This window comes from Xiphophorus maculatus, chromosome 19 (assembly GCF_002775205.1).
Source record: "Xiphophorus maculatus strain JP 163 A chromosome 19, X_maculatus-5.0-male, whole genome shotgun sequence".
Taxonomy (NCBI): domain Eukaryota; kingdom Metazoa; phylum Chordata; class Actinopteri; order Cyprinodontiformes; family Poeciliidae; genus Xiphophorus; species Xiphophorus maculatus.
Window position 1 is genome coordinate 1,479,805 of NC_036461.1, and position 24,323 is coordinate 1,504,127.

Sequence of the window (24,323 nt, forward strand, 5' to 3'; positions counted from 1 at the left end):
AGCTATTGAAAAAGACAAACGTGCTTCAGGGTCAAGTAAATAACAACCTGGTGGCCAAATATTCACGATTCATGGTTCCATCGGTTAGCAGCATATAAAGCCCAGACCGTCAATCCGCCGCCGACATGTTTGGCTGTTTATATCATCAACTGTCACTGAAATGCTGAGCTAGATTTTTTTCTAGATGAGATGAAACAGAAACCTTTTAAAAAGTTTTTACCTTTGTGTCGTTGGGATATTTTCTTTTCTGATCAGCAGCTTTAATGTAAACTAGGAGCGTATTATAAACTCAGATTCTGTCCTGTTTACAGCATCAAACATTTATCTTTCTAACTCTTTGTGTTTCAGACTCGGCTTTCCGTGTGCTGGCCGCGTTCCCGTCCCGCCATCTATCACCCCAGGCTACCAGCTAGCGCTCACACTGTTTCAGTCACAGCAGCACCAATAAAGGAGAATGAGTTAGGACGCAATCTGCCTGAAAGAAGACGGTAATGAGCCTGGTATGGATGTAAATCAATTTGTTACAAGCTGCATTACTAATTTATTCATCCAGCTGTGTCTCAGTCAGTTTAACCCTGATCCACCCAGATCTCCGACCGGAGCTGGAGGTTCTGGTTCCTCTGAGAGCTCTTATTTTCTCTTTTTACCCCGCAGGGAAAGGGATGAAAAATTTGTTTTCTGTTCAGATACATGATTGAGTCGAGGCTGCTTATGTAATTGATTCATATTTAATATGTGGAGCATGGATGCGTGCTCCTGGCTGGGCTTGTCTCTCCTCCTCGTCAGCCTGTTTCTAATATGCACTTCTTGTGTTTGCTGCAGTGGTGCATGAAACGTGTCGTCGCATGAATTTGGCCAGGAATTTACGATGGGGCTCTTTGAGTGATGCGAGTTCAGGCCTTGTAAAGTAAATGTACCATAGCTGTTGTTGCACTTGTGGGATGTACTTTAACCAGTTTTTAAAATATATACACAGGGCAGGAAAATGAAAAGCTGAAGCAGAGAAGCAGTGGACCGTCTGGTCGGTGAGTTCACTGTTTTCCTTCTGTTTTAAACTTCAAACTTAAACCAATAAACTAAAATAATTTTGACGGGACATTAAGGCCGTAAAGCTGACTGGTGGCGCTCTGGCTGCAGCAGCGCTCTGTTTACAGCAGTAAAGATGGCCGCCGCTACCTCTGGATGGATTTTAAAGATGTCGAGAACGAAAGCATGGTGCCCAGATGAAAGAATGTAAGGAAAAAGTCACGTTGAGCCAAATCTACCGTCTGGCTTCTGCAGCAGAATTATTTTCACGTCTCACATTAACAAAGCAAAAGTCTGATAAAATGCTGCATGGCCGTTCAGACTGCAGACGCTTGCAGACAATCAGAGATGATTTAGTTCCATGGAAGTGGCACAGATTGGGTTTCTGAAATGGTCAGAACTGGGCCGTTCAGACTGCGTGTTGCGTTCAGCTGCTGTGTGAACGTAGCTTTTCTGTTTGGGTTTCATTCGACCAGAGAGCATCCAGTAAACATTAAATCGAACTTCTTACATGTTTTGGTCATTGTTGGTTTTCTCCTTCCCTCTAATGGATAAAGGTCAAGTTTGTGAAGTGCAGCTCCTCCAAAGTCACCATCCTGGCTGCTTATTTTGTTCTCACAAGATGAAAATGTTTATCAGCTGCTTTTAGGAAAATACATTTAGACATAAATAAGAAACTTTCTGTCCAGACTCCATTAAATTCAGTAAAAACTGATAATTGGGGTTTTGTGCACCGGATGCTGAGCCGACTGATGGAGGAGCTTCTGCTGCAGAGTCGTATTCACCCAGCGTCTGTTGGTTGGAGTGGGAATGTTTTAATAAGACTAAGGGTGTTTTCCATCATGATTAGATTCAGGCCAAAGATTCATCTGGTGGCATTAGATTTTTGGCCAGAGCATTAAGCTGATTGTTTGAGTCACAAATGAAACTCTGGCATTAAGCTGGCAGTTGTCCTATGGATTGTATTATTAGTGTTCCAGGATAACCTGAACTTAAGCAGCTGTTTTCTTCAGTCAGAGGAAGAACTGTTTAACTGTAAGTCAGAAAATATAAGAGTTGAGAGTTTACAGTTAATGAGACGGGTTTTAATTGCTCCGTATTCCCCTGAGAGCCTGATAATAACACATCATAAATCAAAGCGGAAACTATTCTCAGTGACTCTGCTGGTGGAGCTTCTCATTTAAAGAGCCAGGCAGGAGTTTAGACCCACATTTCACCTCCAGCAGGAACGTCACCTTCATTTTGGCCTCTTAACACTGAAAAGTTTTACTTCACTGTACTGGAAAAACAAAAACTGGGAGCATAAGCTTAAAATGCAGGCGCCTTCGCTCCCATCCAATTAAATGTACACATATAAACCTATCAATATTTGGATAAAAATTCCATAAGCAAGTTGTTACATCCATAATCTGACAGCGATTTTTCACCACTCTTCTTATAAGAAACCGTCCAGTTCAGTTAAATTTATCGGTTCTTGGCACAAACTGGACTTTAAACATATTTCTTATTTTTTTATAACTATTGAAAAGCTTCATCTTATTACACTTTATCCAGTGAATCATGGTGATGAACTTATTAGAACATAAAATGTAAGCGTTGTTGGAAATATTGATGAGTGAGTGAAGGTATGGACGGGTTTTATAGGTGAATTTATAGCCGGCTAACAATAAGGTGCAGCAATGGCCACAGAGGTCAGGACTACAACAATGACCCTGACATCAGCCGTATTAAAAATGCATGGAGTATGATTAAAAATGGAGGCTTTTATGCACCGAAATCAACAACCAGACTAGGTGAACTCTGGTTCTGATAGGTTTAAGCCTGAAGCCTTTAAAGGGCAACAGAAATGTTTTCTTTGCAACTTGCAGCTAAATCACATTAAACTCTATATTTATATTTGAGCCTGTATATAGCGACAGAAAACTGCCAAAATCCAAACTGGTTTTAAAAAACCAGTAATTACTGTGACAGTCATGTAAACCTCTGATCAGCATCGTATAATAACATTCATCATGCTCAAGATAAAAGTCATTTCATAGTTTACACTGTACAGAAAATGTAGCCTGACCCAGTTTCCCTCCCATACTGAACGTCAACATGTTGATCCAGGTGTGAAAAACGGATGGATGCCTCCATAATTCCCAAGATATTAACTCTGGCTGCTGAACCATTGATTTCCGTGTTTTCTTGCTGTCACTTTCCGTCCGGGGACGATGATTCGATCAGTTTGTTGTTGCACCAGGGGGCCTAATCTTGTAGACCAGATAAATGGCAAGTGGTCTCAGAAAGGCTGTCTGTGTTGATTAAATGATCACCCTCTGGAAAGGTCGCCAACCCTGTCTGCTTCCACACACCAGAACAACGCGGCCGCCATTAGTTTCCACTGAGCGCGCTGAAGGATAAACATGGAGGTCGTGAGATTTGCTCACAAGCGCAGATGGTAGACAGACAGCGGCCATTTGTCAGAGTTTCTTCATCCCAGATAACCAGAAATGAGGCAGATAGCAACAAATGAAACAGATTGGACTTTGGGATAAGGATGTGAGGGACGTCACAGAGAGTCTGCGATAATAAATCAAAAATTTGACCAAAGTTACAACTTTAAAACACATTAATGCCACTGAATGTACAGTACTGTACTGGCTTTAAAAGTGTTGCATTTATATTTTGCTAAAAGTAAAGTAGAGGAATCAGATGCTGAATATTTATCCTGCACATTGGTACAGAAAGAAGTCAAGCATTGATATATTTCTGTAATTAGTGAATATGTCAGCAACATTTCCTAAAGACAAGTTCAACTTTATTTTATTATCTCCAATATTTGGTGGTAATTTGCAAAGAACAAAAGCAAAGATTTGGTACAAAATAGTCTGACACTAACAGGAACAAATGAACATTTGAGTTATTTTATGTTGCACTTTATCGCCTTCACTGCCTATAAAAATATTTTGTTGTTTTTACAAGTAAATCTTAATCAACAAAGTGAGTTTTTTTTTTTTGACAAACCAATAATTAACAATATTTTAAATCAAAATCAAAACAGGGATGTGAATATTTTAACTGTATGAAAATAAAATGAATGGAAATTGAATGAAATATGCATAAAATGTGACTCCAGCACAGATAGAAGCAACATATTAAATAAATTATAACTCTTAACAAAGATTATTAAAATATTATTATTTATCTTTACGTCGTTTTAAGCTTCCTACACAGAAAACTACAAAGCAAGATTATGAGAGCTTTAGACCGCCCCCTGCAGGCCGATAATAGACCTGCGTATCAATGGAAATATTTTTTTTTAATCTAAAAAGGTTTATATTTTGTAATCCTTTACTCTGAGGTCTGTTTTTATTTCATCCGTTTTCTATCAGGATGTATTAGTTTCATTTATGAATTAACCAACGCTGCATATTATTAAAATTAGGATCATTAACTGCTGAGAATCATAAATAAATACATTAATACACAAGTTTAAAGAGAAAAACACAGAACATTTCATTATTTTACCTCTAAACTAGAGAAACTGTAACACTTTATAATTTATATAAAGGATTTTGTTTCTATTAACAACATCCTGACTAAATGCCTGTTTTAATTTCAGTCATAACATCTGCAACTAATGATTATGATTAATTCAAGTGTACATGATAATGCACTATGTTAGTAATCACACACACACACACACACACACACACACACACACACTAGTGATGCATTGACTCTTATGGTCTCCACTGAATTTCTCAGTCCAGTCACCACCCGACTCGTCGCTCCAGCAGAAAGAGCGAGTGGAATAATCCCAAGGTCATTCATGTGTTGGCTCATAAATAGTTCAGCTGGTGTTGATATTTATTGTCTCTATTAATGGCCGTCTGCAATGCTGCAGCCTCTGAATGGCTCATGTCTTTATTTTTATTTACAACCTGAGAGGCGTTAAGTGGTGCTAACCTGGGGGTCGCCTCAGTAAATGATGTTTTGACGTGTGAATTAATCGATCTCCTCTGCTGGGCTAAATGATCTTTATAAGAAATGCAATATTTCTTCATTTTGACCCATATTTAAGGAAAGGTTATCCGTCATTCCCCCGTTAGTTCACTGCTTGGTTGCATGTCAGGTCGGAGGAAGTGGACTCTCCATGTTTTGTGCACTGTAGCAAGGCGGCCTCTGATTGGTTACCATTTGCTGATGGTTGTTAATATAGAAAAAAGGCTCACTGCTCTGGGCACCACTGTGTCAGGGGGCGTCATTCTATTAATTATTTGCCTGCCACAAGAAATAGTTTGCTAAACCAAATTGAATTTTTTATGCTAAATGTTCACTATGTACACATAGTTATGAACTCCTTTGTATGTTCAGCATTCAAATACAACAGTAGATGAAGAACTACCACAGCATTGTAGAAGAGAAGCTTTGACAGCTGGACTGAAGTGGTTTTGCTGTTTTATTCTTTTATTCTGAAACCTAAATGCTGCTGAAAGCTGAGGTTGAAAAAGCATCGCTGCTGTTGGCCAGACGCTTTACGTGTTGTTTCATAGAAAATACTCTGACATATATTTGACACAAGTCGGATGTTGATGATGTTTGTTTAGATTATGTATCTCCATGTAAACGGCCTTTTTGTGTGAAACTAAAAATGGGGGAACATGGAGGTTCGCCCAGGGCACCATTCCTGCTAGAACCGCCTCTGTGTTTTGCTACTTCTGCTGTTTGAGGATGAAATTATTATTATTAAAGGTGAATGATCCAGTTAACCACTGACATGATGGACTGCAGAGATGGAAACCTTCAGTCAGTCTCTGGGTTTCTGTGTGCTAAGCTAGCTGAGCTCAGGTTAATCAGTTCCTCCATCAGCCTCCCGCCGCTCCCGAACCTCCTGCCCCGACTTTAACATCACCGAGGACAGAGTCATAAACGGGACTCTGTTCTGAGCAGAGCGCTACTTGTTTAAATCACACGCCACTCACCACCATAAATATCAATGAGCTTCGTCAACTTCCTGCCAAGAGGCGGCAACCGCAGAGGCCTGAATACAGATCAGATGTTAAGTCACACTTTTATCTCTGCTGTTTCACCTCTGTCCTCCATTAAAGGCTCCATTAACACAAGTGAGAGGAATAAAAGCTGCACTATAGTGGACACATGTTGAAGTAAACGTGTTTTAGTATTCTGAGCTGATGCCAGGCTCTTAAACGCTGCTGTTACATGACCCAACCGTGACTGTTCTCTCGTCTGATGCCACGTTCTGCTTTACCTTCTGTGTCAGCTAGAGGTCAGCAGCTAATATATTTGGGTTGTGTTTGACCTCATGTCTCATGCTGCATGTGGTAAAAGCAGATAAAACATCAAAAACCCTTTTTATGGTTTATTGCAGCTCAGTTTAAGGGCAGGGATGATTAATTCTCATACTTGTTCCGCAATGTCATGGAGGAAATCCCAGCTGTGCTTTTAAAATCAGAGCAGGGCACATTTAAACCTTAATAAAAATACAATTATTTACTTTATAAGCTGAATTTCTTTTTGTACTCCTCTGGCAAAACAGTTTATATGTGTAGAAGGTGGAGCAGCTGGTGCCTGGAGTTCAGGGTTCAAATCCTAGCCTGGGTGTTTTATGCAGCAACATTTCCCAGTCTGCAGGTTTAGCGTTAGCATGCAACAGAACTGGTCAGAAAGAACCAATCAGAGGTCATGGAGAGGTCATGCAGGGGAGCAAAAACTGGCTCTTGATCTGACCCAACAGACAATGTCAGTTAATTTAAAAACTGGAGTTTAGTCCAACTCCAGTCCACTTGTTTAAAAAGTCCGGTTCGCTCGGGGAGGTGTGAATGAATCAAACTCTGGTCCGCCTACAAACCTCGGGCTGGGTTCAGTTGAAGTGAACTCTGGTTCGGTTTGAATGCATGTGTGAATGTCAGGTGGACTGGAGACTGCTCTAAAAGCAGGAAGTGGACTACAGCGCAGGGCATTCTGGGTAAATACAACCAAAGCTAACATGTTAGCCTAGTGCTAGCAGGAGAAATGGATCCTGGTTTTTAGCCACAGACTAGAGAGAAATCCTCCAACCGCTAAAATCTGACACCTATATTTTAGTTTCCATTTATTGAAGAAGGAAGTTGCTCTCAGTGTCTTCAGAGGTTTTTGTGTGGTTTCCTTCATTAGTTCTTGGTGCAGCGCCCCCACAGGCCAGGAGGGGAACAGGTTTCTCAAAGAACTTGGTTGGTTTGACTCAGAGCAGAGAGAAAGAGAACTACAGCAAATTGGAGCAAATGTTGCCACGTTAACCCAATAACCGAGTCTACTGGACATTCTTAGAGGTCCCAGGTACCAGAGCACACCCTCAGAGTCTGGAGTCTGAGCCTGTTACTGGGCAGGTGGTCATAATGTTATGCCTAATGGGCGCAGAAGCGTATGTGATATTTTCATAAGCGAACAGCAGAGGGCAGTGTCTCCTCATTTAGCGCTTTGACTGTTCCGTCCTGCTGGCAGAGATCTGCTGCTCCAACTGAGCCTAATGTCGGACAAATCAACAGAATCCCAGCGTCTGTCCGCCGGATAAAGCCTGAAAGTCTCTGGTGTTTGAGACCAGCTGGACAGACCTGCTGCTAATGTCCCTCTGTTAGAAACCAGAACTCCACTTTAATAACTCTTTATCCCTGATAACATTATTTTACATGCAGTGTTAGAGATACAGGACTGGCATAAAAATTGGTCCTTATTTGTGTTTTTCTTAAATACTTTATGTTCTGAAAAGCAAATCCAAATGAAGCAAATAAAAAAGTTCCTCCTGCAGGTTTATTACACAGTGAGTGGTGCACTTCAAACGTTTATTTCTGTTCATTCTGGCTTCCAACTTTTTCAAAGTTTGAATATTAAATTAGACCGAAGAAAAAGCACTTTTGATATAGAAATGTTTTGTTGTTGGAAAAACTGCTGACTTGGCAGTTCTCTGACAGAGGATAAACTACAAAATGTTATCATCAAAGAAGCTCTTCATAAGATGCTGTATCCAAGCATATTAATGGAAAGTTGTGTGGAAGGAAAAGATGCACAAACAAGGATATTTGCAACTTTGAGAAGACTTTGAACTTTTTTACTGTGCAAATTTTACTCAACATGATAATTTTGTTCTTTTGGAATTAAATACTGAAATGTACAAATTTTATAATGATGGTCTAAACAATTCAGATTGTAGAGAAAATTAAAGGGGAAGCAACATCTAAAATCAGTTTTTGAGTTTTGCATCATGTTATAAAGTTATTTCTGGAGCGTTGCTTTGATTCTTTCATTCATGTTTGATTAATCCTTTCATCTCCCTGGCAACCATTCAGCTGTTCAAAACCCCTGAGTGGACCTAGCCCGGCTTCAGGACGCAGTGTCCAAGCTTCCTGCGCTCCCGCCTCCCTGGTGACTCCTTCAGACTAGCCAGCAGCAATTAGCAAAAACCACTGAGCTCATTATAGGAGCCACTTCTCAATGTAACGCTGGTAAAATGGAGGAGCCATGTTGTGATGACTTCCTGAAGGCGGAGCTTCAGAAGGAACAGGAAGTTCTTAAAGACACAGCGGCCCAATTTCAAGGTTTTAAATTACAAAGTCACATTTCTTTTAAGTCATATTTGATATATACAGCATTTTTATAACAACTGAAGGGAACATAGTTACTTGATTGTGCTATAAAATAGGAAACAGATAATACTGTTTCTTTAGTAAAACAGAGATGTTTTCTATTTTATAGTTTCTAAAACTGGTAAATAAATTCATCCAATAAGATCGTAGCTGGACGGACCAAAGATGTGCAGGAACGACACTGAATGTGCTTTCAGTGTGTGTGTGTGTGTGTGTGTGTGTGTTTATGCGTGTGTGTGTGTGTGTGTTAGCTGGACTGATTGAAGTGCACTGGGGTGTTTCAGTCCTGGAATATGACCGTCTCCTGGTGAGGAGGGTTTTTCTGCTTAGACTCGTCTCTAGCTGGCCTTCATCATTTTCCCAGGGAGTCATCCTCTCCCCTCCTCAGGGCACCAATCAGACTCAGTGAGAGCAAAAACCAAAGCACTGCACATACTGTAGATACCAGCATTGATTTCACACCAGATCAAATCTGTTGCTTTATTTTTTAACTTGCTTTCTGTGTAAATCAGGTTTCTATGCAGAAAAGTTCAGATGAACAGAATCTGGAGGGTTTTCTGTTTGAGTCGGTTGTTTTCCCACACAGGCGGGAGCCGGGTCCGAATGTTGATGGCTGTTTGTCAGACAGCGCCGCGCTCTGCTCTCCATCGATCCGCCCAGCAGTTTTTGTTCAGACAGCAGTGACAGATAACTGGGAGCTGCAGGCTCAGCGTGACTCAACATGGCGCCAGCTTCAACTTTCCTGACCATTAAAAACCAGCTTACTGTGATCTCCCTGTTTCAGAGCACTCATCCGTTTCTCCCTGTGCTTTTTCACAGTAAAGTTTAAATCCACTCTCGTTCTTTAACGACTCGGTAAGGTCGGGTTTGTGTTGGGGTTCAGGGAGGAGCCATGTTGGAAATCCTAAAAGTGCTGCACAGTAAGCCAGGAAGCAGCGTGATCTCTGAACCACAGGCGCAAATCTTCCAACTTACTGTCAGACTTTCCGCTTCGCACTTAATCCGGGCAGATCGGCCTGGATTAAAACAGCAAAGGTTCTTTGAGTTTTAACAATAGAGCCATTTAAGATCAGACTCAGAAAGAACATTAACATAGTAATCACAGTCAGAGCATTGGAAATGAACATAATGTTAAACTAACAGGATTTTATGATATGAAAAATGAAACCATCATGAATCCTTTCAGATCTTTTTCCACCTTTTATACAGTATCTATCTATAGAAGATGATTGAAAAAAGACTCAAGAAAATCAGATTTATGATTTTTTTTCATAAGTAAATAGTTTTTCAAGTGGCCCAAATCTTCTTCCGTTTGTATCCTGTGAAGTTCAACTAAAAAACAAACATTTTAGAGGAAAAACATAAATGAATGAAAGCTGCAGAAACCGGGTTGAATGAATGTGGACGCCCTTGGGCTAAAACTTTACTCTTTATTCATTTCCAATTTTCAGATTTTTAGGTTTCAGCATCATGACGTAACGATAATTTGGACACTCTGCCTTGCAAAAGGTTCCCCAAATATATCAGATTGTAAAATCTCTTGTCTGTAGTTCCTCTGAGATAAAAACCAAAACAAATGGATCCATAAGGTCATAGCTGTTCTGGGCCGGTTCTGACTGTATAGGCTCTTTTTTTCCAAGTTCTGAAATTTTCCTTGTGTGACATCATAAAACATCTGAAGAAATCATCCAAAATATCAGGAAGAGGATTGTGAATCTGTAAAGGTTTGTTCGTCTTTGGGTTGATTATTCAGACGCCCGAAGGTTTTTATATTAATCTGTTTAAGCTATTTTACACAGAGGAAGAAGCCGTTACTCCAACAGTGACATAAAAGTCAGAATGCAAATGCACTTAGAGACAAAGTCCGCAAATCAAAAGAGGATAAATCTGAACACCAACCAAAGATAATAAACCAAACCGCAGAGATAAAAGAAAGAAGAAACTAAACACAAAGGAAATAAACTAAACAGCCCCAGTGAGCGTCACAGAACGAACTGAACGTAGAATAACGATAATAAACCACAAATGATGACAGCTCAAATACAATAAAAAACAGAAACACAGGAGGGGCTGGTGCACTTCCCAAACCAGATGGATTCATGAGGAAAAGAAGAGCTGAAGCAACATCTGAAGACGTCATGCAGGAAGTTAACGCAGCTGAGTTTTCAAAACCAATAATGGCTCCAAAGCACAACGGAAAGTCAGCTACACAGCGACTGGAGGAAGATAAAGTCATTCATTCATTTGTTCTTAAACAGAGGACATCACAAGACAGTAAACTATACTAAATTCAATTAGATTTTGATTAGAGTCCAAATCTAATCAATAACCTATAACTCATAAGAAACTATCATAAAATAATCTGTGTTTTCCTCAGGTAGGATGCTGCAGATCTGACCTCTGACCCTCTGATCTGAAGAGCCGCTCTGAGGTGACAGGTTTCACCATCACATGACACACAAACATTTTCCATGCATTGTAAGATTTCCAATCTGTCCCAGTCAAACCCAACCAGACACTTTCTCCCCTCCAGTTTTACATTTATATCAGGATTTGTCATGGCTTCCAAACCCGCTCCCTGATTTTTGATCACAGGATTTATTTCTCTGCAAGAATAAATGTGAAAAAGTCCAGATGGATATGTATATGCTGTGTGACAGGAAATCTATGCAGGACACATCTACTGCAGAAATCCTGTCTGATGTCTGAGGCCGACTCGGAGTCAGCGATGCTGCTGAGTGAAAGGTGCTGAAAAGGTTAGACTTCTGATTTTTGGCTTTTCTCACTTGAAGCTTCACATTTATCCAACTATATAATAGATCTTCTTGTTAAAGGTTCAGTCTTTAGTGTCTTGGTCACTGCTGGAAGTGTCCCTGTATCAGTGCAGACCATACTTAGCCTATTTTAGATTATGTAATATATAAGATATAAGAAGAAGAAGAAACATCCACTTACTTGTCATTATTTCCACATCATTTGTTCCATTGAAAATATTTACAGTTCTACTCAGAATCAGAGTGAAAAGTATAATCTGAGGTTCTCTGGAACATTATTCCAGCCTGTGACTCAGTGCTGATGTGTTTTATTGACGGTTTTCATTCACGTCCAGCTTAGCGGTGATTGGCTCCAACAGGGAGGAAATGTTCTGCTCCTTTCCCAATCCATATTTCCTCTTTAGTTTTCAAACTGCTTTTGGTTCCTTTATTCTGTCTTCACTTGAATTCTGCAGTTTTATATAAAACATGTTAAACAATCAAACTTTTGTCCAGATTTTCTTCCAGTTAAAAAAATCTCGACACAGTTTGGGGAATCTTTGGGGTAAAAACTTCATCATCTGATTTAGTAGCCATTATGTTCTAACACATGTATTGAGATGAAAAAGAGAGTAAACTGGAGCCCAGAAGTCTTTGCATCGTTTCTGTGCTGCTCCTGCTGCAGGTTGACTTTCCTCCCACAGCTTGCTGTTGTCATGTATGAGCAGATCACGTCCTGTTGACTTAGAGACGTTTGTGTGGCAGACGGATTAATTGCTGGTGCAGCTGTTCTTTTTTGTTAAACCATGGAAATGGTGTCAGCTCATTTAGAAAGAGATGCAGAGACAATCGGTTGGTTGAATCAGCAGGATTCAGGTGAAACAGCAGCTTAGACCAGGCCTGTGGTGTTTTATTGATTTAATTCATTAACTTGTTTATATCTCTAGACAGTGTTTCCAATGAAAATATCAGTCAGGCTGTTTCAGCCTCCTTTGCCTGAACAGGATTATTCCAGTATGTTGGTCGTCATACAGCATTCCTACTGGAGTGGCAAATTGTTCTGACACTCCTTTATGCATCTGACTTAAAAGATACAAATCACACAGAGATAGAATGAAAATGAATTTGTTTAAGGCAATATGTGCTTTATACATCTATGTCCTTCTAGTTTCAAGCTCTTTCACGTTTTTCTCTCCATCTTTCAGATGGATTTGCAACGAGACGTAAAAATTTGTCTCGCTGCTCCAGAAAAACGCTCTAAACTCTGAAGATTTGGCTTTTCATCCAGTCAGTCTTCTTTCAGGCCCAGATATGATCATACATGGTCTTAGTTTCCAAAAGAGCTTCCAGCTTGTTTTTCATCTCAAATAAAAATAAAAATGCATATTATTCATTCCTCAACACTAACATGCCCTGATAAAATCAAACATGTTTATTTGTTTTGTAATGAAATGCAGACTGAAAAATCTTTCCATTATTTGTCAGCCTGTACAGAGATTATTACGTTCTGATGCACATCAACAGAAATAAGAACTGTTCACATTTCAAGGTAAATAGAACATGAAGAATCAAAGGTACAATAAATATGAATACATTCATAAGACGTTTCCATGTGCTCTTTAAACTGTTTTTTAGCTGGCTGTGAAGAAGCAGCAGCAGGAAGTTCATGTTTTTCTTCTTCTCTCCCTGTGATCATGTTCAGGATCTCAAGCACTGATTGAAAACACTGGCTTGTTGTTGAGTTGTCTTCATGTTTCTTTAAAGGAATGAATACATGGGCATCTTAATAAATTAGAATATCATTGCACAGTTATTTTATTTCAGTCATTCAATTCACAAAGTCTGACTCATTAAACTGAAATATGCTGTAAATTCTCCCAAAGTGATCAATTTGAAAGTATCCAAGGATTTTAATGGAAAGTTAAGTGGAAGGAAGCAGAAAAAGATGCATGAGTAACAAGTAAACCTCTGCATTCAGAGACGATATTAGTTGCTGCTGTAAGCAGATCGCTGCTGTCTGACGGGAACGTTCTTCTTCTGTGCGAACGGGAAACATAAACCGTTCACTTGGAAGTCTGATTGTGGTCACATTTATCAACAACCAGGCAGGAAAAAAACAGAAGAGTGACAGCTGAGGTCCATGTCTTGTGAATCTTTAATAAATTCTTGACTGAGGTTTGCATCACTTTCCTCTCAAGGCTGAGGTTATCCATGCTGCTTCTTCAAGCTTTTTCTTCCACTTAACTTCCTGTTAGTACGCTTGGATATAAAGCAATCTATTTGGATTGGATCATCATGTTTGGTTCCTTGCTAACATCTTACTTTAGTGCAAAGAGTTGCAGCCAGAAGCCAGCTGTTTTGCAGCAGAGACTCAGGAAACATGCAGCAGAAAACCATCAGCAGTTTATCTCCACTGGTCTTTGCCTTTTTACTCCCAATTACAACAGCAGCTCAAAGCGGGTTCTCATTTAAAGTTCTGGATCAGATCAAATTAAACTGGAGGCTTGACTCATTTTTTTAGTGGCTGAAAAACTTTGAAAAGTTTTGAGCAGAAACTGTGGTTGGGTTTAGGAAGGCACTTTGGTCAAAGTCGCAACACAAACCCACAAAAAGGCTCAGAAACTCAGAACCAAGCAAAGGAAAACCCAAGTGTAAAAGTTCAGCTGCAGTCTGACGCAGCAAATCCCTGTTTGTGGTTTCATGGTTTCATTTCTCTGTTTGTGCTTATCAATGGAAGCAGAACCTCACAGAAAATTCATCTAAAAACTGAAAGTTTCCGACTTTAACATGATCATCCAATCATCAGCAGAAAGCAAAGGAAACAACGTTCTGTGTTAGGAAACCAGGCAAAGATCCGTTTTAACGTTCACACTGCTGCATATTTAATATTTGCAGTTACAAGAGCAGTAAATTGGAGTAAATCAAAATAAAACATTTAAGCTCTCTTTAAATGTTTTACTAACCTCAACAAAGTGCCAGTTCCTAAACGTAACCTTGAAAAGTTTCTGGAGTCTGAAGGGATTATAATCTCTGAACCAAACAAATTTATTTACAGAGAGGCGAAACCTCAAAGTGTCATTTTTTCTGTGTTTAATATTTTGATGGATATTTAAGCAGATCAGAAATACATAATTATTTTTAAGGTCCTGAGTAAAATAGCTTTATCTATGAATTGCTTGCAATCTGCAGCTCCACCACTAGGTGTCGCCAGAAGTTGATTTTGAACTTTTCTCTTGTTTTGTATGTTCCTGTGACCTAAAAACTGAAAATCTTTAAAACCACATATTGACCCAAAATTAATAAAATTCTCCAAACTCAACATAAAAGTTTTGTATGTTCCGTTTGAAAGTTGATTGAAATTAAGATTTAAATGATATTTTAAATAAAATTATACTTGTACATTTAAATATCCAGATAATTTTACATTGTTTGCTTAGTCATTACCTCGAGTTTTAAGTCATTACAAGTCAGTGATGTTTGAACTGGAAAATGAAATGAAATTATATTTTTAGATGATGTCTTTTACATATGTCTCAAACATTTCTGACCTCACGCCATATAAAATCTGCATTTGGCCCATGAAGTGAAACAGCTGCAGCTAAAAGTCCTCCTGAGAAGTTTTTTCATGTATATGGATGGATTTTATTAGAATATTGATAACTATTACAGGTTAAAGAGATGGATAGAAACCTTGAATAATATATGATAATCATGCTGTTTCCTATAAATGTCTCTAGCTCAGTCTCATCTTTCTTCAGCTGTTGTCAAACACAAAGCCTGGTGAATTCATCATGGATGAATTTCAGCTCCAGCTCAATTCAAAATTCGCTTTCTCAATAAACAGTTCAATAAATGACTCAAATCCGTGTAAATTAAACTAATTATTAATAAAGATTTTATAGAAGTTGATGTGAAATGTCTCACTTGTTCCATTATAGAAGGATGAAAACAATTATGTTGGCTTTACTGAAATTCTGGCTCTTCCCAAACATGAGCGCCATTCCCTGGACGCGGTCTTTAGGTCCAGGAGCTGGAAACAGCCGCAGACTTTGAACGTTTCTTGTTCATTTCATGCACTTTTTATTAGCAGTCAGAAACAATCCGATCATCTGGATGGTTTATGGTGCAGCATGATCTGCATGAAGCCGTCGTCCAGCCTCGAACCCGGCTCCAGTCTGGCTGGCTGCGCTGCGCAGCGTGACGTGACGTGGTGAAGCCGGTTAGCAGTTTGCGGCCTACAGCGTTGTGTAAATGTAGACGAAGATGATGACGACCAGGTTGAGAATAGTTCCTATGATGCCCAGCATGGCCAAGATGCTCTCCTCCTTACTTTCCTTGTCTTGGGTTCCCTTTTCCTCATCACTGCAGACAGCGTTTACCATTTTCCCCGCAAAAGTCTTCAGTTTTTGTCTCGGACCGATCTGGAGCAGAAGCATAAAAAAATCCGTTAAACACAAATCCTGTTTAGGTGAGTGGGACAGTTTCTTTTTAAATGCAGACTGACTTTGAGGTTTGAATGGTGACGAGTAAATAATTAGAATATTTTTAAAAATCCAAATAACTGCATATTTACAACAAGCAAATGCTAAGTTGCTGGCTTTTTCCACTTTATTGTAACGATTATAACATACAACTCAAAAAAAGAACAAATACATTCATTTGGGGTAAATGTTATTTAAAACGTTGTTCAACCCGGTTGTATGAGTTCGCACCCGTTAGCATTAGCATCAGCACCCAGTTTCCTTTGGATTGATTCTGTTAGCATCCCACATCCTGACTTGGTCATATTTAGTTTACAAACTAAATATATATACTGTATAGTTACTAAACAGTTTTGAGCTAAATGTTTAGCTTGCCAACAAAATATTTTGCTAGCTAACTCAATATTGTTTTGTTAACAAGCTTGTTAACCTGGTTCCAAGCTAACCTGGTTAGCTAACCCGGTTAGCTTTTAACGGAGTTAGCTAGCTTATTTACTTTTTAAATAAATACGTACTTGTTAATTACTTATTTACTTAACAAGTATTCACTTTATACTTGCTAAGCTACTTAGCTTAACACTAAATACGTAACAGGCTGAGTATTTGGCTTGTTAACAAAATTAAATGTGAGTTGCAACATGTTGTCAGCTAAATATTTAGCTTATTAACTAAGATAACAGCTAATATTTAGTTAGCAAACAAAATATTTAGCTCCAAACAAAATAGTTTGGAGCTAAATATTTGTATGATTTACAATCTTTAGCCTCCAGCAGCTGCATTAAGTTTTCAGTTAGTGTTTGTAAAGCAGTTTCAGGATAAATGGGTGAATTTTAATTATCTTCAGTGATCAGATCAAAGTTTGACCTTGACGTTTGTTTCTTTAAAGCTTCATGACAGAAAAGACAGCAAATATTTCTGCTCTCCGCAGCCACAGCCTGTCTTCCTCTGTTGTGATGGAGCGCCAGCTCTCATCCGTGTGATTTCACAGGTGTGTGTGTGTGTGTGTGTGTGTGTGTGTGTGTGTGTGTGTGTGTGTGTGTGTGTGTGTGTATTGATATGCGTGGCCCGGGGTGCCCTGTTAGAAACTAGCTGCATGCTGTCGGCCTTCAGGCGCAGCAGCTTGTGAGAGTTGGCATCCAAGCGCCTCTCATGAGAAAAGTGCTTCTCATGCGGGTCAACGGCTTTTTAACGGCAGCAGAATCAGGAGAACCAAAAATAAACCGTCTAACACGGAGCCAGACTCTGAAAAACACTTCGGATGCAAGAATTGACTTCCATCAAGTTACCTGAACCACAAACAGAAACAGCTTCTGCCTCCAGGATGGAGGGATGGAGGGATAGATAGATGGATAGATGCTGTTAATACATCATCCATCCATCCATTTTTCCATCTGTCCATCTATGATGACCAAAATTGTTTCACTTCATTGAGTTTTATTCACATTTAATTCTGCAGATAAGGTAAATATCTACATGCACCAGCTTCTACCAGACAAACTGATAAATAAAATGCATTCATGAAGGAAATTGAGCATATTTCTGTTGACTCTAATCATATTTGACATTATGAAACTCATTGTTATATGTATAATTCAGTAATTAATAAAAGTTTAATTTTATTTATTCCTTTAATGGATAAACAGTTTATATGTACATTTTGCACTTTAAACTGTAAATTTTCACTCATGTTTGATTTTCTTATGGTATTCTACATCTTGAACAAAAAATCTGATGTGTTTCCTTCAGGAAAATGAATCCTTAGATTATTCAGATAATAGAAAAATTAGCAGGAAGAAAAGTCATTAGTGGCAGTCGTTATTTTAATTACTGATTTTATTGTTTGCACTCATTTATATGAGCTGCTAGGGGGAAAATGTCCTGATGGAGTCCTTAAGTGATTTATTACAAAGATGCTCCTGCATGGCGTCTGCAGCAAAACATCCAGACACGTTTCTCTCCTGCCTGACAGGGAAACACGTTGAGTTCTGGGTTTCCTCCTCTGACCCGTATCGATGCTCTCGACGCTAAACTAAACAACGCCCCCAACCTGAACGGGTTGTTGTGTGCTGCACTGGATGTGCTCCGATGCATGAAGACGATCTAAACAAGCACTCAGCAAAAAACTAAAAACAGTGAAGAGGGAGAAAAGTTACGGATCACATCAGGTGAAAAGCTGCTCTCATGGCTGCAGCTGGTTCCGACTGGAACCTTTGTATTCACATGTTTGCGCTACGCCCATAAATCTGACGCACAACTGACATCTGCTAAGAACAACGGATTCATTTCTGTTTCTAAAACTGATCTGATTGGATGCTAGAAAAGACTATTGTTGTGCTAAATGGAGTTAGCTTATCAGAAAAGTTATTCAAACCTAAAATAGCATTTCAATGCTAAACATGTAGAAGCTAACGCTAATGTCAGGCTCCACAGTCCACATTTCCAAAGAAGCTCCACGAATGATCAGGACTTCCTGAAAAAGATGATGGTTGGAGGACAGATTTAGATTGTTGTTGAACTCATGTCTGTTTATTTCTATAATCCAGATTTCTGAATTGGTTTCTGAATTGAAAATGTTGCTCATTTTGTCAATATATTATTTTCAATTAAAATGTGATGAATTAATTGGAGATCTTTCAGTAAATTTTAAGCAAGTCCCATCACTAATATAGATACTCTATCAAAGATTTGGCTCTTGAAATAAAAACAGCAGACTGACAGGAAGTCAAACCTGAAAATGTTGGCACATGAAGCCGTACCTGGACGCCTGTTCTGCCCCTCAGGAGGCCCGGGTCGGATCATCGGAGAATGAAACCTTTTGCCACTTGAATAAACCCGAGCATGTGGAACAGCTGCAGACGCTAACCCGCTCTGACAGGCTCAGGTGCTTTTGGCATTGTCTTAAAATGGAAATAAAGCAAACAGCTCCCAGCCCCTCCCCAGCGTGCATGACACCCAGCAGACGCTCACTCATTCCTCCTCTGCTTCATGGAGGAGCAGCAGAGGAAATACTCCAACTAATCGCCCGCTTGACCCATTTTCTGCCCGTTGTTCTGGGACCGAGTGGAAAGTGACACTCATGATGAAACTGGATCGCTCTGAACTCCATCTGAACAAAAAGTCAAATCTGAAGCTTCGTCCCATAAAATGATGTAATATTTTAGGAAAGTCTGAGATGAGTTGTTTTTATTCAGAAACACAAAAGTAAAATGAAAACAGCAAAGTTTGATTTGAAGAGAAGATTCAATGATTCATGCAAATTTCCCACATTAAACATAAAATGTGTCAGAAGTCCAGATGAAGATGTTCAGAGTGTTTACCTTCCAGAGCATCAGGAGGAGCGTGGACATGCTGGGGGGGGGCGCCTTCCTGCAGCGCATCGCTGGCAGCTAGGGGGAAGCTCTGCCCCTCTCATCCTCCACGTCCAGGTCGGCTGCCTCGTCTGCCCGGCGCTCCCGCTTCGGCTCTCTGGTTGCACGGCGGCTCCTGCTGCGCTCCAGCGTCTCCGCCGCAAATTTCATCTCACTGGTCGCCAAGTTTCAGCCGCTGTCACTTTCCCCCCCTAAGCGCTGAGCCGCCGCCTCTCGCTCCGCTCTCCTCCTCTTGTCTGTGGAAGGATGATGTCAAGTTGAAGAATAGTGAGTTGATGTGCAGACGGGGGTGGGAGAGGAGCCGAGCCGCTTCATGTGAATGTTTTCATCTTCTTTTGTCTCCAAACAGGAGAAGCTGTCGGCGTTTTCTCTGCTTCCTCTCAGCTAAACTTTCTCAGATGTTTGGTTCATTTTGAGGCTTTTGAGTGTTTCACACCGAAAAAGTGATTCTTTCTCCACTTGGATGTATCTCCTTGTGTTGGCAGAAGATGAACACTGACTGGTTTTAAGGAGGAGGAGGAGAAAGCGAAGGAGGAGGACAAAGAGGAGGAGGAGGAAAAGGAGAAGGACAAAGAGGAGGAGGAGAAAGCAGCGGAGGCAGGCAGCTACTGAAGGAACCAGTCGGCTCACTCTGACGCCTTCCTGGTTGCTTTCCGTCCGCAGGCCAGAGGTATCCCCTGCTCCCTCCCCGCTGCATATATTAATGCTGCCACGGTTGCCTAGCAACGGCTCCGGGGAGCCTCACGCCGCCTGACGACAGGCAGAGTCCGGGATGAAGGGCGAGAGTTTCCCCCGCTTTTATTTTGGTTTTTACTAGAATGTGTGTATGATCACTTCTGATAAAAATAACCTGCAGAGTTTGTAGAATAAACCCAAAAACTGCTTCAATGTATTTTCACTCCAGTAAAAGTTAAAAGTATCCATCCAAGAAATTATTTGATCAAAACCGAGTCAAGAGCTGAGTAACTGGTCAAAACTGTTTTCCAAATCAGTTTCTTTCAGAATAAAACTGGTAATTTTTTGGATAAAACGATTTTGTTTAGTGAATTTACTCAGTGGGTTGAGGATCAAGTAGCAAAACTTTAAATACTCCTCCTGTAACAAGTTCCTTCTCCTCTCTGCTGATCTCTGTGACGGAGCATCTAACGTCCTGAAATCACAGACAGAACAAAAAGGTTCTGTCGGCTCACCAGAATGAAAATCAGATTTTAATAAGACTTCAAAGAAAACTTCAAAGATCACATTTATTCTGCATTTTTATTGATTTCACCAAAAGCTTGACCAACCATGCAGTACATTTACTATTTCCTAGTTACGGTTAGCTCAACGTAATCTAACTGTGCAGCCACCAGTTGCCATGGCGATGCTTTATGCCTTTATGATAATGTTTGTGTTTTGTTTGTCACTCTGCTGCCACACAAATGATTTAAGATTAACTGGAGCATCTGTTATTCTGACTTCATCAGGGAAAGTCAAACTTTTTAAGAATAATTTTAAATAACGCGGTCTGTCAAGGGAATAGTTAAAAATCTGATTAATTTTGAAAAGTATATAAATGAGATATTGAATATTTTCACTTTTTTCTCTATCTCCCCACAGGTTTGAATCGGAGCGCTGCAGGTTAACAGGAGGATCTGCCACAGCCTGAGTGAACCGGAGGGAGCGAGCAGAGGGAGGGCGATTACTGGGACACAGAAACGGTGAGTCTGATTAACTGGATGTGAAACAGCTGGAGCGAGAGCATGAACTGAAAAGGACAAAACAAGATCAGAGAATCAACTGGATAAAAGCAAACAAGAGAACACAAAAATACTAAATGACAAAAAGTCAGAACCAAAGAATAAAAGGATCATGATGATCCTAAAGGGCATAATATCATAATCCAAACAAATTTTACTTTTTAACCTTGTTCAACTGAGAAATATGTCAAAAGATGCGACAGAAAACAACAACAAGGTGCTATTTTTACGTAAACATTCCCTAATGGAGAGCTAAATATTAACCTTAAATACGGTTCAAGCTGTTATTTTTCTCTGTAGAATCCGTTTAACTTTGTGATGTCAGTTCTTCACTGTAATCTTTGACTTTCTTGTGTTGAGCTTTTTCTGATTCCTGCTGCTGAAGAGCGAAAATTCACATCATCACAAAGTTGTGTTAAGTTTGGGTTTGTCAGATTTATTCCCTTCCAAGCATCAGAGTTGGAGCTCAGCACAAATCAGTCTGTTACAGGAAAGGAGGAGGAGTTTTCATGGTTCATGTTTGAGTTTTACTTTATGTATGAAGAGCTCAGAAATGTGTCAGGGCTGCAGAGAGGCCATCTGATCAACATGCACTGTAAATAACAACATTGTATTTAATTGAAAATAGTAAGTCGTCTTAAATCAGTTTCATCAACACTTTTAAAAAGTTACTTGGACTTTATGGAAGGACAAATGTATATGATGCAGTAATTGATTCTGTTGAGGCGTTTATATGTGACAGTAGGAATTGGCCAGCAAGGTATCCCACAATGCATTGGGCCACAGTAACTAAATAAGTCAGTTATTTTCTTTAAACTATTTTAAGTTGTTAAAGATGAAAACGTCCAAAGCTTCCTCTGTGCAGTCAGTTCACGAGGAATGAAGCTGCTTTCGTTTATTAGCTCGTTTTTAGCATTAATGCAACTCAAATGATCAAGTTAGTCGAGTCGTTTAAACGGAAGAAGCTCAACTTGCACGTATTAACATGTTGATTTGAGTTGATTTTTTTTAAGTAAGGTGGACTAATTAGATTTTACAGTGTGGATCCGATGTGAAAAGCCTGCAGGATGTTTCTTCAGGACAGGAAGTCCTCTCTGTCCGCCTCGTTCCGTCTTCAGAATGAAGGACAAAAGCTTTTAGCGCTGACAGACTCACCGGCTGTCGCTGAGAAGAAACAGCTCAGAGGCCAAACCTCCCAGTTGTAATATATTTAAAAAAGTCACTTTTACTACTTAAATATTTATAGTTTTTCATTCATTTACATTTCGGCCTTTGGCTCCTACAGACAGATATATCTTTCAAGTAAAGATGGTAGAATAAATGCAGCTTTTAAAATGTCAAACTGTAACTTTTGGTGTCAAAACTTGCTTTCATTTCCCCAGACGATATTTTGATTTGTTATTTATTGCCGACAGATTACAGAACTGCAGACATTAAACTAAGAAGCTCGCTGTCATTTATAGTCAAAGTAAAATATTTGTTATTTCAGCAAAATGTGTAAAAATTCAGACTCAGATAGTGTGAAATTAAATAAAGCAGACGTCCCTTCGACCAGTGTGTCATTATGCAGATGAGTTTGCTGCTAAAGGAAATGTTTGGAATGTGAAACGGCCGGCCAACAAATTAGTTGAGACTTGACGTTGCTTTACGCTTGAATCAACCCAGAATGGGCGGCAATAAAAATGGAAATGTTAGCGAAACGTCCTCCTTTGACCGAAATCAGCAGTGTGCATAATGTTTACGGCCAACATCCGATCCCTCAGCATAAACCAAGCGACTGCCGCTGCCTGGGTGGACATTTATAACAATTAATCAGAGAGCCGTCGAATTTGTTCTTGTCATCCAGTCACTAAATTACATCTTCCTGCGACTCCATGATGATCACATCACTCCTCTGGCAGAACCAGAGCCGTGATCACACCGGCTGTGTTTTCAACCTGACCAGAAAACGGTCAGTTACAGCCTTTCACACCAGGCTGAGGAAACAAACAGGGGTTTTTCTGACAATCTTTAATATTAATATTAGTAATTTCCCAATCAATATTTCACTAAAAGCCAAACCAGAAGGTGACAGAAGGTGTTTAACCACCAGAGCTTAGAAACACATCAGATTCTCGTTATAATGACAAACTTTACTGCTATAGCGAGGTATGAGATTTATCAAAATATCTCCTCTAAATAAGAAAAGTTGCAATATTAAAACAGTCAAACCTGTTGGGATTTTAAAATGTCACCAAAACAAAAACCCTTCTCATTTTAACAGGTTCTGTATCTCGTTACAACATGAATGTTTCTAATTATAACGCAAAAGTGGGGTAGGGTTAATTAATTTATTTTCAAGTTTTGGTATTTAAAAGCTTCCGTATAAGTCAGATGTATGGAAGCAGCAGCATCTCGTCAAAAGTTTTCTCGTCAAAATGAAATACTGCTGCTTGTTTTCGGGTTTTGGCATTTAAACACTTCCATACAAATGAGTCCAAAATTTATTTTTTGGGGTTTTTTTTGTTCTACTTGTACGATACTCTGAGAGAAAAGTGTGATAAGCTGCTCCATCTTCTGCCCCAAAACAATAAAGTCATTGTGGAAAATATAAAAGTTTAATTTGTCAGTTTTGATGTTTAGTGTTTGTCTGCAGTTTACATTTTTACATTTAAAGCAAAGTTTTAACTGAATGGAGAGACATCAATTATAAATTAGAACCTCACATCAACTGTAAAACTGGCTGTATGCACAAAAACTTTACCTCTGTGGCTCGCTCACACTCACACACACACGCACACACACACACACACACACACACACACACACACACACACACACACACACGCCCACCCACCAGCCACTCAGCTCTCACCTTAAAGGTTGCAGCTGTAAGAAGAAACAACAGTGTAAATATTTAACGTTTTCCCTAAATAGAAGGAAGTTAAACGATGTCCAGGTGAGCCGCGGTTACTTCAAGTTCATCACGTAAAAAGCAGAATCTTTCAATACCTGGAATCAGATGGAAGTCAAATTATGTTTTATTAGTTTTGCTTTCTACTTACGAAACATTAACCACAGACTGGATTTTTTGTTTATTAGTGGAAACATTTAGGTATTTTGCCATCAATCCCAACAATATGTTTCATTTCCAGGTGTTCAGATTCGGTACCTCAGTGGTGCAGCTTAGAAATGACAGAGAAGTGGATTTAAATAAAGTCTCCAGTTTAACTTCATTTAAGTTTTTTTTCTTTAATCTTTCATTTCATGAAGTAAAGGACACAGAAACCTTGATGCATAACTGTGTGGAAAAATCTTTCACCCTCATAAACTTCCCTTAATGTTTTGTTTT

The 24,323-nt window shown here is 39.5% G+C and overlaps 3 long non-coding RNA genes across 3 annotated transcripts in view; 2 read left to right on the top strand and 1 right to left on the bottom strand.

The window, feature by feature from the left end:
- LOC111612131 overlaps window positions 1-491 on the top strand; it is a 33,174-nt gene extending 32,683 nt beyond the window's left edge. Inside the window, exon 5 of the long non-coding RNA XR_002754422.1 lies at window positions 349-491. This is a non-coding gene — a long non-coding RNA (uncharacterized LOC111612131). The remainder of the gene's footprint in view (window positions 1-348) is intronic.
- A 10,826-nt stretch (window positions 492-11,317) lies between these two features.
- Window positions 11,318-24,323, top strand: part of LOC111612133 — a 40,325-nt gene continuing 27,319 nt past the window's right edge. Inside the window, exons 1-3 of the long non-coding RNA XR_002754424.1 lie at window positions 11,318-11,407; window positions 19,739-19,923; window positions 20,853-20,953. This is a non-coding gene — a long non-coding RNA (uncharacterized LOC111612133). The remainder of the gene's footprint in view (window positions 11,408-19,738; window positions 19,924-20,852; window positions 20,954-24,323) is intronic.
- On the bottom strand, window positions 12,816-19,742 carry LOC111612130. Its single transcript, XR_002754421.1, has 2 exons — window positions 19,203-19,742; window positions 12,816-15,825 (listed from the first exon to the last, which is right to left on the bottom strand). It is a non-coding gene; the product is annotated as an uncharacterized LOC111612130 (long non-coding RNA).